Source organism: Dermacentor variabilis, chromosome 9 (assembly GCF_050947875.1).
Source record: "Dermacentor variabilis isolate Ectoservices chromosome 9, ASM5094787v1, whole genome shotgun sequence".
In the NCBI taxonomy this organism is placed as follows: domain Eukaryota; kingdom Metazoa; phylum Arthropoda; class Arachnida; order Ixodida; family Ixodidae; genus Dermacentor; species Dermacentor variabilis.
Window position 1 is genome coordinate 112,896,135 of NC_134576.1, and position 7,408 is coordinate 112,903,542.

The following is a 7,408-nucleotide window of genomic DNA, read 5'->3' on the forward strand; positions in this document are numbered from 1 at the left end:
GCGCGGTCCAAATATAGACAGGTTACAACTCGCGCGCTTTTCAATCTTTATGGAATTTTTCACTCTGCAGAAATGTGTGCCTCTCGTCGTTCGGAGAACTAAGCTTGCGGCCGCGAAGAGGGCAAGTGTAATGTAAACACATCTTTCGCTCAATCTTTATCTTTCATTTGCTATCCTTTAGCGGTAATGGTGAAAGCTGAAAATGGTGAGTGCCATCAGCCGCGGTACTCTAGCGGCGTAACATCGCACTACTAAGCTATAGGTTACAGGTGTGACCGCCGTCACAGCAGCCACATTTCGCACGAACGCTCGCATACTTAGATTTAGATACACGTTAAAGAACTCCGGACAATACACATATGCCTACAGTGACCAACTACGGCGGGCATCGCGATCTTATTGCAGTTTGTGGTGCGTGAAATACCGAAATTTCAGTAATATAGAGAACTCTCGTTAACACGAACTCGGTTAAGCCGAATTCTCGCATATAACGAACAACATGGGAACGTTTGTTTGGTTTTCCGTAGACTCAATGCAAAAGATCCGCTTAAGACGCACCGTCTCAGATGTGCTCTTCAGTTAAAACGAACATTCGTAGTGACCGCCACCACTACCGATCCTGGAAGCTAGGGTGCCTTGATGCGCTGCTGCCGCGGGTGCGCATCGAGGCACCCTAGCTTCCAGGATGGGTAGCGGTGGCGGTCACTATGATTGCAAGTCAATCTACTTCAGGCCTGCGGCGCACATGCCCGTAGACAGACGTGAAAAAAAGAGCAGGAAACAAAAAGAAAAAGTGACGTTTCACTTCGTGAACGCGGGTGATGGGCAAGCATATGGGTGCAATAGCACGCTAGACGATTTCGACTGTCCGATTCGCAGATCGTATTCAAGACAGGATTCGCGCGGTCGCGCCATACGCAGCAGCCACTGGATTAGAATACCTCCTTGCAAACATTCGCGTGCAAACTAAATTGACTAGCATGGTGTCAGCGCGCACAGACAAACATGAAAACACCACACTCGCTGACCGCGGACGCTCACTGTCAAAACGCGGGCTTGAGGAATCACGGCAGCAGCAGCGAGCGAAGTCACCTTAGCGCTGTACATCCCATCAAATTGAGCGGCGAGAACACAGCGCGTGCAAAGCTACGAGCCATCGACCCACCTGGACTCAGCTACCAAAGCAGAGACGCGTTCAACTTAAAGCCCGCGCGATCGCGCGCAGCCGAAGTACAACGCCTCCCTCTCTACTCTCCCCGGTGCCATTAGCGCGGCGAAAGACGGCATGCTCCCCCCTCCTTTTTCCTTCCTTGCGCGCACGAGATTGAGCGGCCATAGTCGGCTCAACTTGAACGCTTTCACTCTCACACACAGCGTACGGCGCGCGAGGACGATGTTAACACTGAGACGAACCCGGTACAAACTAAACCTGCAGCAACTGCCAGAGGAGATCAACCCAGCGCTCCTGCGCCTACCTTCCTCCTCCGCGACGCTTAACCTCGTTTCTCCTACCCCACTTCACTCAACGTTACCTAGACATTCCTCTAGGTTGCGTTGCTTTGGCGCGCGCTCAACGCGCTCCTTCGTACTTTTGCGAGCTTGGAGCCTGCACCGATGACCTGTGAGGGGCCAGGTGCCTGCTCTAACTCCCTAGTGAACTTTTTCCAGAAGCACGAAGACATAGATCGATTTTTAAGGTCATTAGGTGCGATTACATCATTCGTGGCTGCTCACCTATTTGTACGGAAACGCCAAACAGATGACAGATTGGAAGAAACCAAGCAAGGCTACCGCTTGAAAACACTTCGCCATTCATCATCATCATCATCATCATCATCATCATCATCATTATGGTTACGTCCACTGCAGGGCAAGGGCCTCTCCCATACTTCTCCAACTACCCCGATCATGTACTAATTGTGGCCATTTTGTCCCTGCAAACTTATTTATCTCAACCGTCCACCTAACTTTCTGCCGCCCCCTGCTACGCTTCCCTTCCCTTAGAATCCAGTCCGTAACCCTTAATGACCATCGGTTATCTTCCCTCCTCATTGCATGTCCTGCCCATGCCCATTTATTTTTCTTGATTTCAACTAAGATGGCATTAACGCGCGTTTTTTCCCTCACCCAATCTGCTCTTTTCTTATCCCTTAATGTTACACCCATCATTCTTCTTTCCATAGCTCGTTGCGTCGTCCTCAATTAAGTAGAACCCTTTTCGTAAGCCTCCAGATTTCTCCCCGTAGGTGAGTACTGGTAAGACGCAGCTGTTATACACTTTTCTCTTGAGGGATAATAGCAACCTGCTGTTCATGATCTGAGAATGCCTGCCAAACGCAGCCCAGCCCATTCTTATTCTTCTGATTATTTCAGCCTCATGATCCGGATCTGTGGTCAGTACCTGCCCTAAGTAGATGTATTCCCTTACGACTTCCAGTGCCTCGCAGCCTATTGTAAATTGCCGTTCTCTTCCGAGACTCTTAAGCATTACTTTAGTTTTCTGCAGATTAATTTTTAGACCCACCCTTCTGCTTTGCCTCTCCAGGTCAGTGAGCATGCATTGCAGTTTGTCCCCTGAGTTACTAAGCACGGCAATATCATCAGCGAATCCCAAGTTACAAAGGTATTCTGCATTAACTCTTATCCCCAATTCTTCCCACTCCAGGTCTCTGAATACCTCCTGTAAACACGCTGTGAATAGCATAGGAGAGTTCGTATCTCCCTGCCTGACGCCTTTCTTCATTGGGATTTTGTTGCGTTCTTTATGGAGGGCTACGGTGGCTGTGGAGCCGCTAAAGATATCTTTCAGTACTTTTACATATGGCTCGTCTACACCCTGTTTCCGTAGTGCCTCCTGGACTGTTGAGGTTTCGGCTGAATCAAACGCTTTTTCGTAATCAATGAAAGCTATATATAAGGGTTGGTTATATTCCGCACATTTCTCTATCACCTGATTGATAGTGTGAATATGGTCTATTGCTGAGTAGCCTTTACGGAATCCTGCCTGGTCCCTTGGTTGACAGAAGTCTAAGGTGTTCCTGATTCTATTTGCGATTACCTCAGTAAATACCTTGTAGGCAACGCACAGTAAGCTGATCGGTCTATAATTTTTCAAGTCATTGGCGTCCCCTTTCTTATGGATTAGGATAATGTTAGCGTTCTTCCAAGATTCCAGTACGCTCGAGGTCATGAGGCATTGCGTATACAGGGTGGCCAGTTTTTCTAGAACAATGTGCCCACCATCCTTCAACAAATCTGCTGTTACCTGATCCTCCCCAGCTGCCTTCCCCCTTTGCATAGCTCCCAAGGCGTTCTTTACTTCTTCCGGCGTTACTTGGGAGATTTCAAATTCGTGTAGACTATTCTCTCACATTATCGTCGTGGGTGCTACTGGTCCTGTATAAATCTCCATAGAACTCCTCAGCCACTTGAACTATCTCATCCATATTAGTAATGATATTGCCGGCTTTGTCTCTTAACGCATACATCTGATTTTTTGACTATTCCTCGTTTCTTTTTCACTGCTTTTAGGCTTCCTCCGTTCCTGAGAGCATGTTCAATTTATCCATACTATAGCTCCTTATGTGAGCTTCCTTACGCTTGTTGATTAATTTAGAAAGTACTGCCAGTTCTATTCTAGCTGTAGGGTTAGAGGCTTTCATACATTGGCGTTTCTTGATCAGATCTTTCGTCTCTTGCGATAGCTTACTGGTATCCTGTCTAACGGAGTTACCACGGACTTCTATTGCACACAGCTTAATGATGCCCATAAGATTGTCGTTCATTGCTTCAAGACTAAGGTCCTTTTACTGAGTTGAAGCCGAATATCTGTTCTGTAGCTTGATCCAGAATTCCTCTAGTTTCCCTCTTACCGCTAACTCATTGATTGGCTTCTTATGTACCAGTTTCTTCCATTCCCTCCTCAAGTCTAGGCTAATTCGAGTTCTTACCCTCCTACGGTCACTGTAGCGCACCTTGCCGAGCACGTCCACATCTTGTATGAAGCCAGGGTCAGCGCAGAGTATGAAGTCTATTTCATTTCTAGTCTCGCCATTCGGGCTCCTCCACGTCCACTTTCGTCTATCCCGCTTGCGGAAGAAGGTATTCATTATCCGCATACTATTGTGTTCTGCAAACGCTACTAACTCTCCCCTGCTATTGCTAGAGCTTATGCCATATTCCCCCACTGACTTGTCTCCAGCCCGCTTCTTGCCTACCCTGGCATTGAAATCGTCCATCAGTATAGTGTATTTTGTTTTGACTTTACCCATCGCCGATTCCACGTCTTCATAGAAGCTTTCGACTTCCTGGTAATCATGAGTGGATGTAGGGGCGTAGACCTGTACGACCTTCAATTTGTACATGTTATTAGGTTTCACCAAGACCTGCCGCCCTCTAGTTAATGCTATATCACCAGCTATATCCTTATTAATCAGGAATCCGACTCCTACTTCTCGTCTCACCGCTAAGCCCCGGTTGCACAGAACGTGCCTGCTTTTTAGCACTGTATATGCTTCTTTTGTCCTCCAAACCTCACTGAGCCCAATTATATCCCATTAACTATCCTCTAATTCCTCCAACAACGCTACTAGACTCGCCTCACTAGATAACGTTCTAACGTTACGCGTTGCCAGGTTCAGATTCCAATGGCGACCTGTCCGGAGCCAGTGATTCTTGGCACCCTCTGCTGCGTCACAGTTCTGACCGCCGCCGTGGTCAGTTGCTTCGCGGCTGCTGGGGAGGGAGGGCCGGGGTTTGATTGTTGTATTCCATTCCAGTTTATATTCCATTCCAGTTTTCCGTTAAGTTCAGCTAAATAAATGCTTTTTGTCATTTCTCTCGCGTTTTAAGTCTACTCCATTTACCGTTTTGAAGTAAGATATTTGGATGCACCTGGTCATGTTGCCAATTATTCTTCTGATAAGACGAACTTCTGACAAGAACAAATTTTCATATTCCCTTCGAGTTCGTCGTAAAAGGAGTCTACTGTATACTCAACAGTTATAAACGAGGCGCGGCATGCTGCGGCCATTGGCAAAGTAAAAGAAAAACAAGGAAACAGAATAGCTTTATGACAATACCGTTTCACGTTATTACAAATATAACATAAGGGATGGGATGCCCGTGCCAAGCCGCCCTGCAGGCCTTCGGTATAGCTTATGGCACACGTTTTTTTTTTTGTTGCATCTGGATCAGCGTGACTCCATTTTTCCAGTAATCGCTTTACCAGCTTTCGAATTTAATTACATTTCTTTCAATAGCGAAAACATTACGCATGCATATAATCCGCTGTGAGACTTTGCAACCAGATTTGTAACGTAGACGGGGATGGGTGAAGGCAACTGGTCAATAAACCCACACGTGATACCTGAAAGCATCAATGTTGGCTGCATTCCAGACCCAAAAAGATAACGCGCCCGTGATGCCTGCGGCAGATAGGATGTTCCACATTCACCGCCAAGGTTTGTTACTGGTAGCGCTGGCTAACACTCCCATGGTTATTTAGCGCATAAATACCCCAGAAAGTGGATGGGAAGACGGCGCCGCGGTAGCTCAGTTTAGTAGAGCATCGCACGCGTAAGGCTAACACGTGGGATCGTTCCATTCCTGCGGAAAGTTATTTGAAAGCGAAAGCTTTCATTGCCGCGAACTTGCGATATCGCGGTGACGGATCTCCGAGGAGGCACATGACGTCACAACGCGCGCCTCGCCGCGGATATTTCTCTCTCTCTCTCGCTCTCTAGTCACTACTGCGCATGTGCCACTAGTAGCACCGAGCCACAGGTGTTCCGCCGCTGTGCAGCGCCGCGCCTTTCCGCCGCCGCCGCTGTTTGGTATAACGTCACACCGTGTTCCTCGTCGTTGCGCTCGCCTCCGCTCGCTTCACCAGCTGCGTCGCCTGCCTGATAACATGTCGGAGGATTTAAAAGGAGAGCTCGCGTGCGCCGCAACCATAGTTGAGGCGGTAGTATGGACGGCGGCAATTCTGATAAGCAGGAGGAGGCCTAGAATCGACAGCGGAACGAGATGAAGAGGAAACGAGTCGCCCAGTAAACAAACGAACAGCGCGCCGAACGACTGCCGAAACGCCGGAACATAGCTAGACAACCAGACTAACATGGACTTGCATTCAAGATTAACCAAGGCTAGCAAAGGCTATGCCTTTGCTTTCGCTACATATATCCTGCCATAGCCGAGCTAAGCCACTGCAAATTTTTTTCATCTACTTTCAATTTCATTAGTTTATTATTTCTTTATTTCATTTAGTCAGTACACGTAATTTCCATGTGTTGCCCTTGGTGCCTTTGTTTCTTCTTGGATTCTTATGATACCATTGGGTATGTATCATGCGGCCGCACGGTGCGTGCCCTTGGGTATGTGTCCCAGGAGCAAAGGCCATCTGTCACTCATCAATGAACCTTTTCTGACGTCAAATTGGGTAACTGCAAGTATTAAAACATCGCACCTGCACGGTGACGTTCACATAATGCGATTTCTCTTGCAAATGAGTGTCGGCGTCGACGTTGTGGATGCGTTTTTTTCGACTCTCAAAAAAACGCCTTCTTGCCAAATACGACCTTCAACATCGCATTTGTGCTCTTTAATCGGTTTGTATGGCATATGTTGAGCTAAGAGGCTTTCGCTGCTACCGAGGCGGTTTAAGAAGGCTGCTCCGATTTTTATGTTAGTCATAAAATGGCCCAGTACTTGTCGGAAGATTACAAATATTCCCAGAGTATCTGCGGTGGTTTTCACTGATAACACCCAGGGCCGCATGAGTACAGTTGGCTCCAAGAGAAATACAGCGTGGCCACCGAGAACTCCAAGCCCTGACGCGACACAGCAGCGCGATGATCATGCCGACGCCAACTACCGTCGAGCACCGCTTTATGGAACGGAATAACTTGTGTGATCTGTACGCTGCGCGATGTTTATAATGAAGTGACCTTTGTAGCGAAGGATTTCGGACCCCCCAAGCACTTCGTCCTAAAGGCGTTCGTCTGCATTACACTTCTTTCACACGACTGGCACTAATACGTCGCGTTCCGTATAGCACGTGCTAAAGCACTTTTGTGCGCTCCAGCTTCCATTCGGACACCAGAATCAATGACTTTCTTCCTTGCGTCCCGACCGGGAGCGTATCCGTTTGCGCCACTCTCATCTCGTGGCAGCTAACGCTTCGGAACACTGTTAAACTGCACCACCACCCCCTACGGGGTCGGCGCTGATTTTCCAGACCTTTTCTCGTAGCTGACCGCTAGGAATATGCTTCGAGACATTGTACCGCCTTCGGGTTGGGCCCATGTTGTATCGTTTATTTCTGGAGTAAAAAAATTCGTCGACGATTACGATATTTCTTAATGCGAAATCTATACGTGTTTTCATTTCGCGATGAATGTGTTGGCCG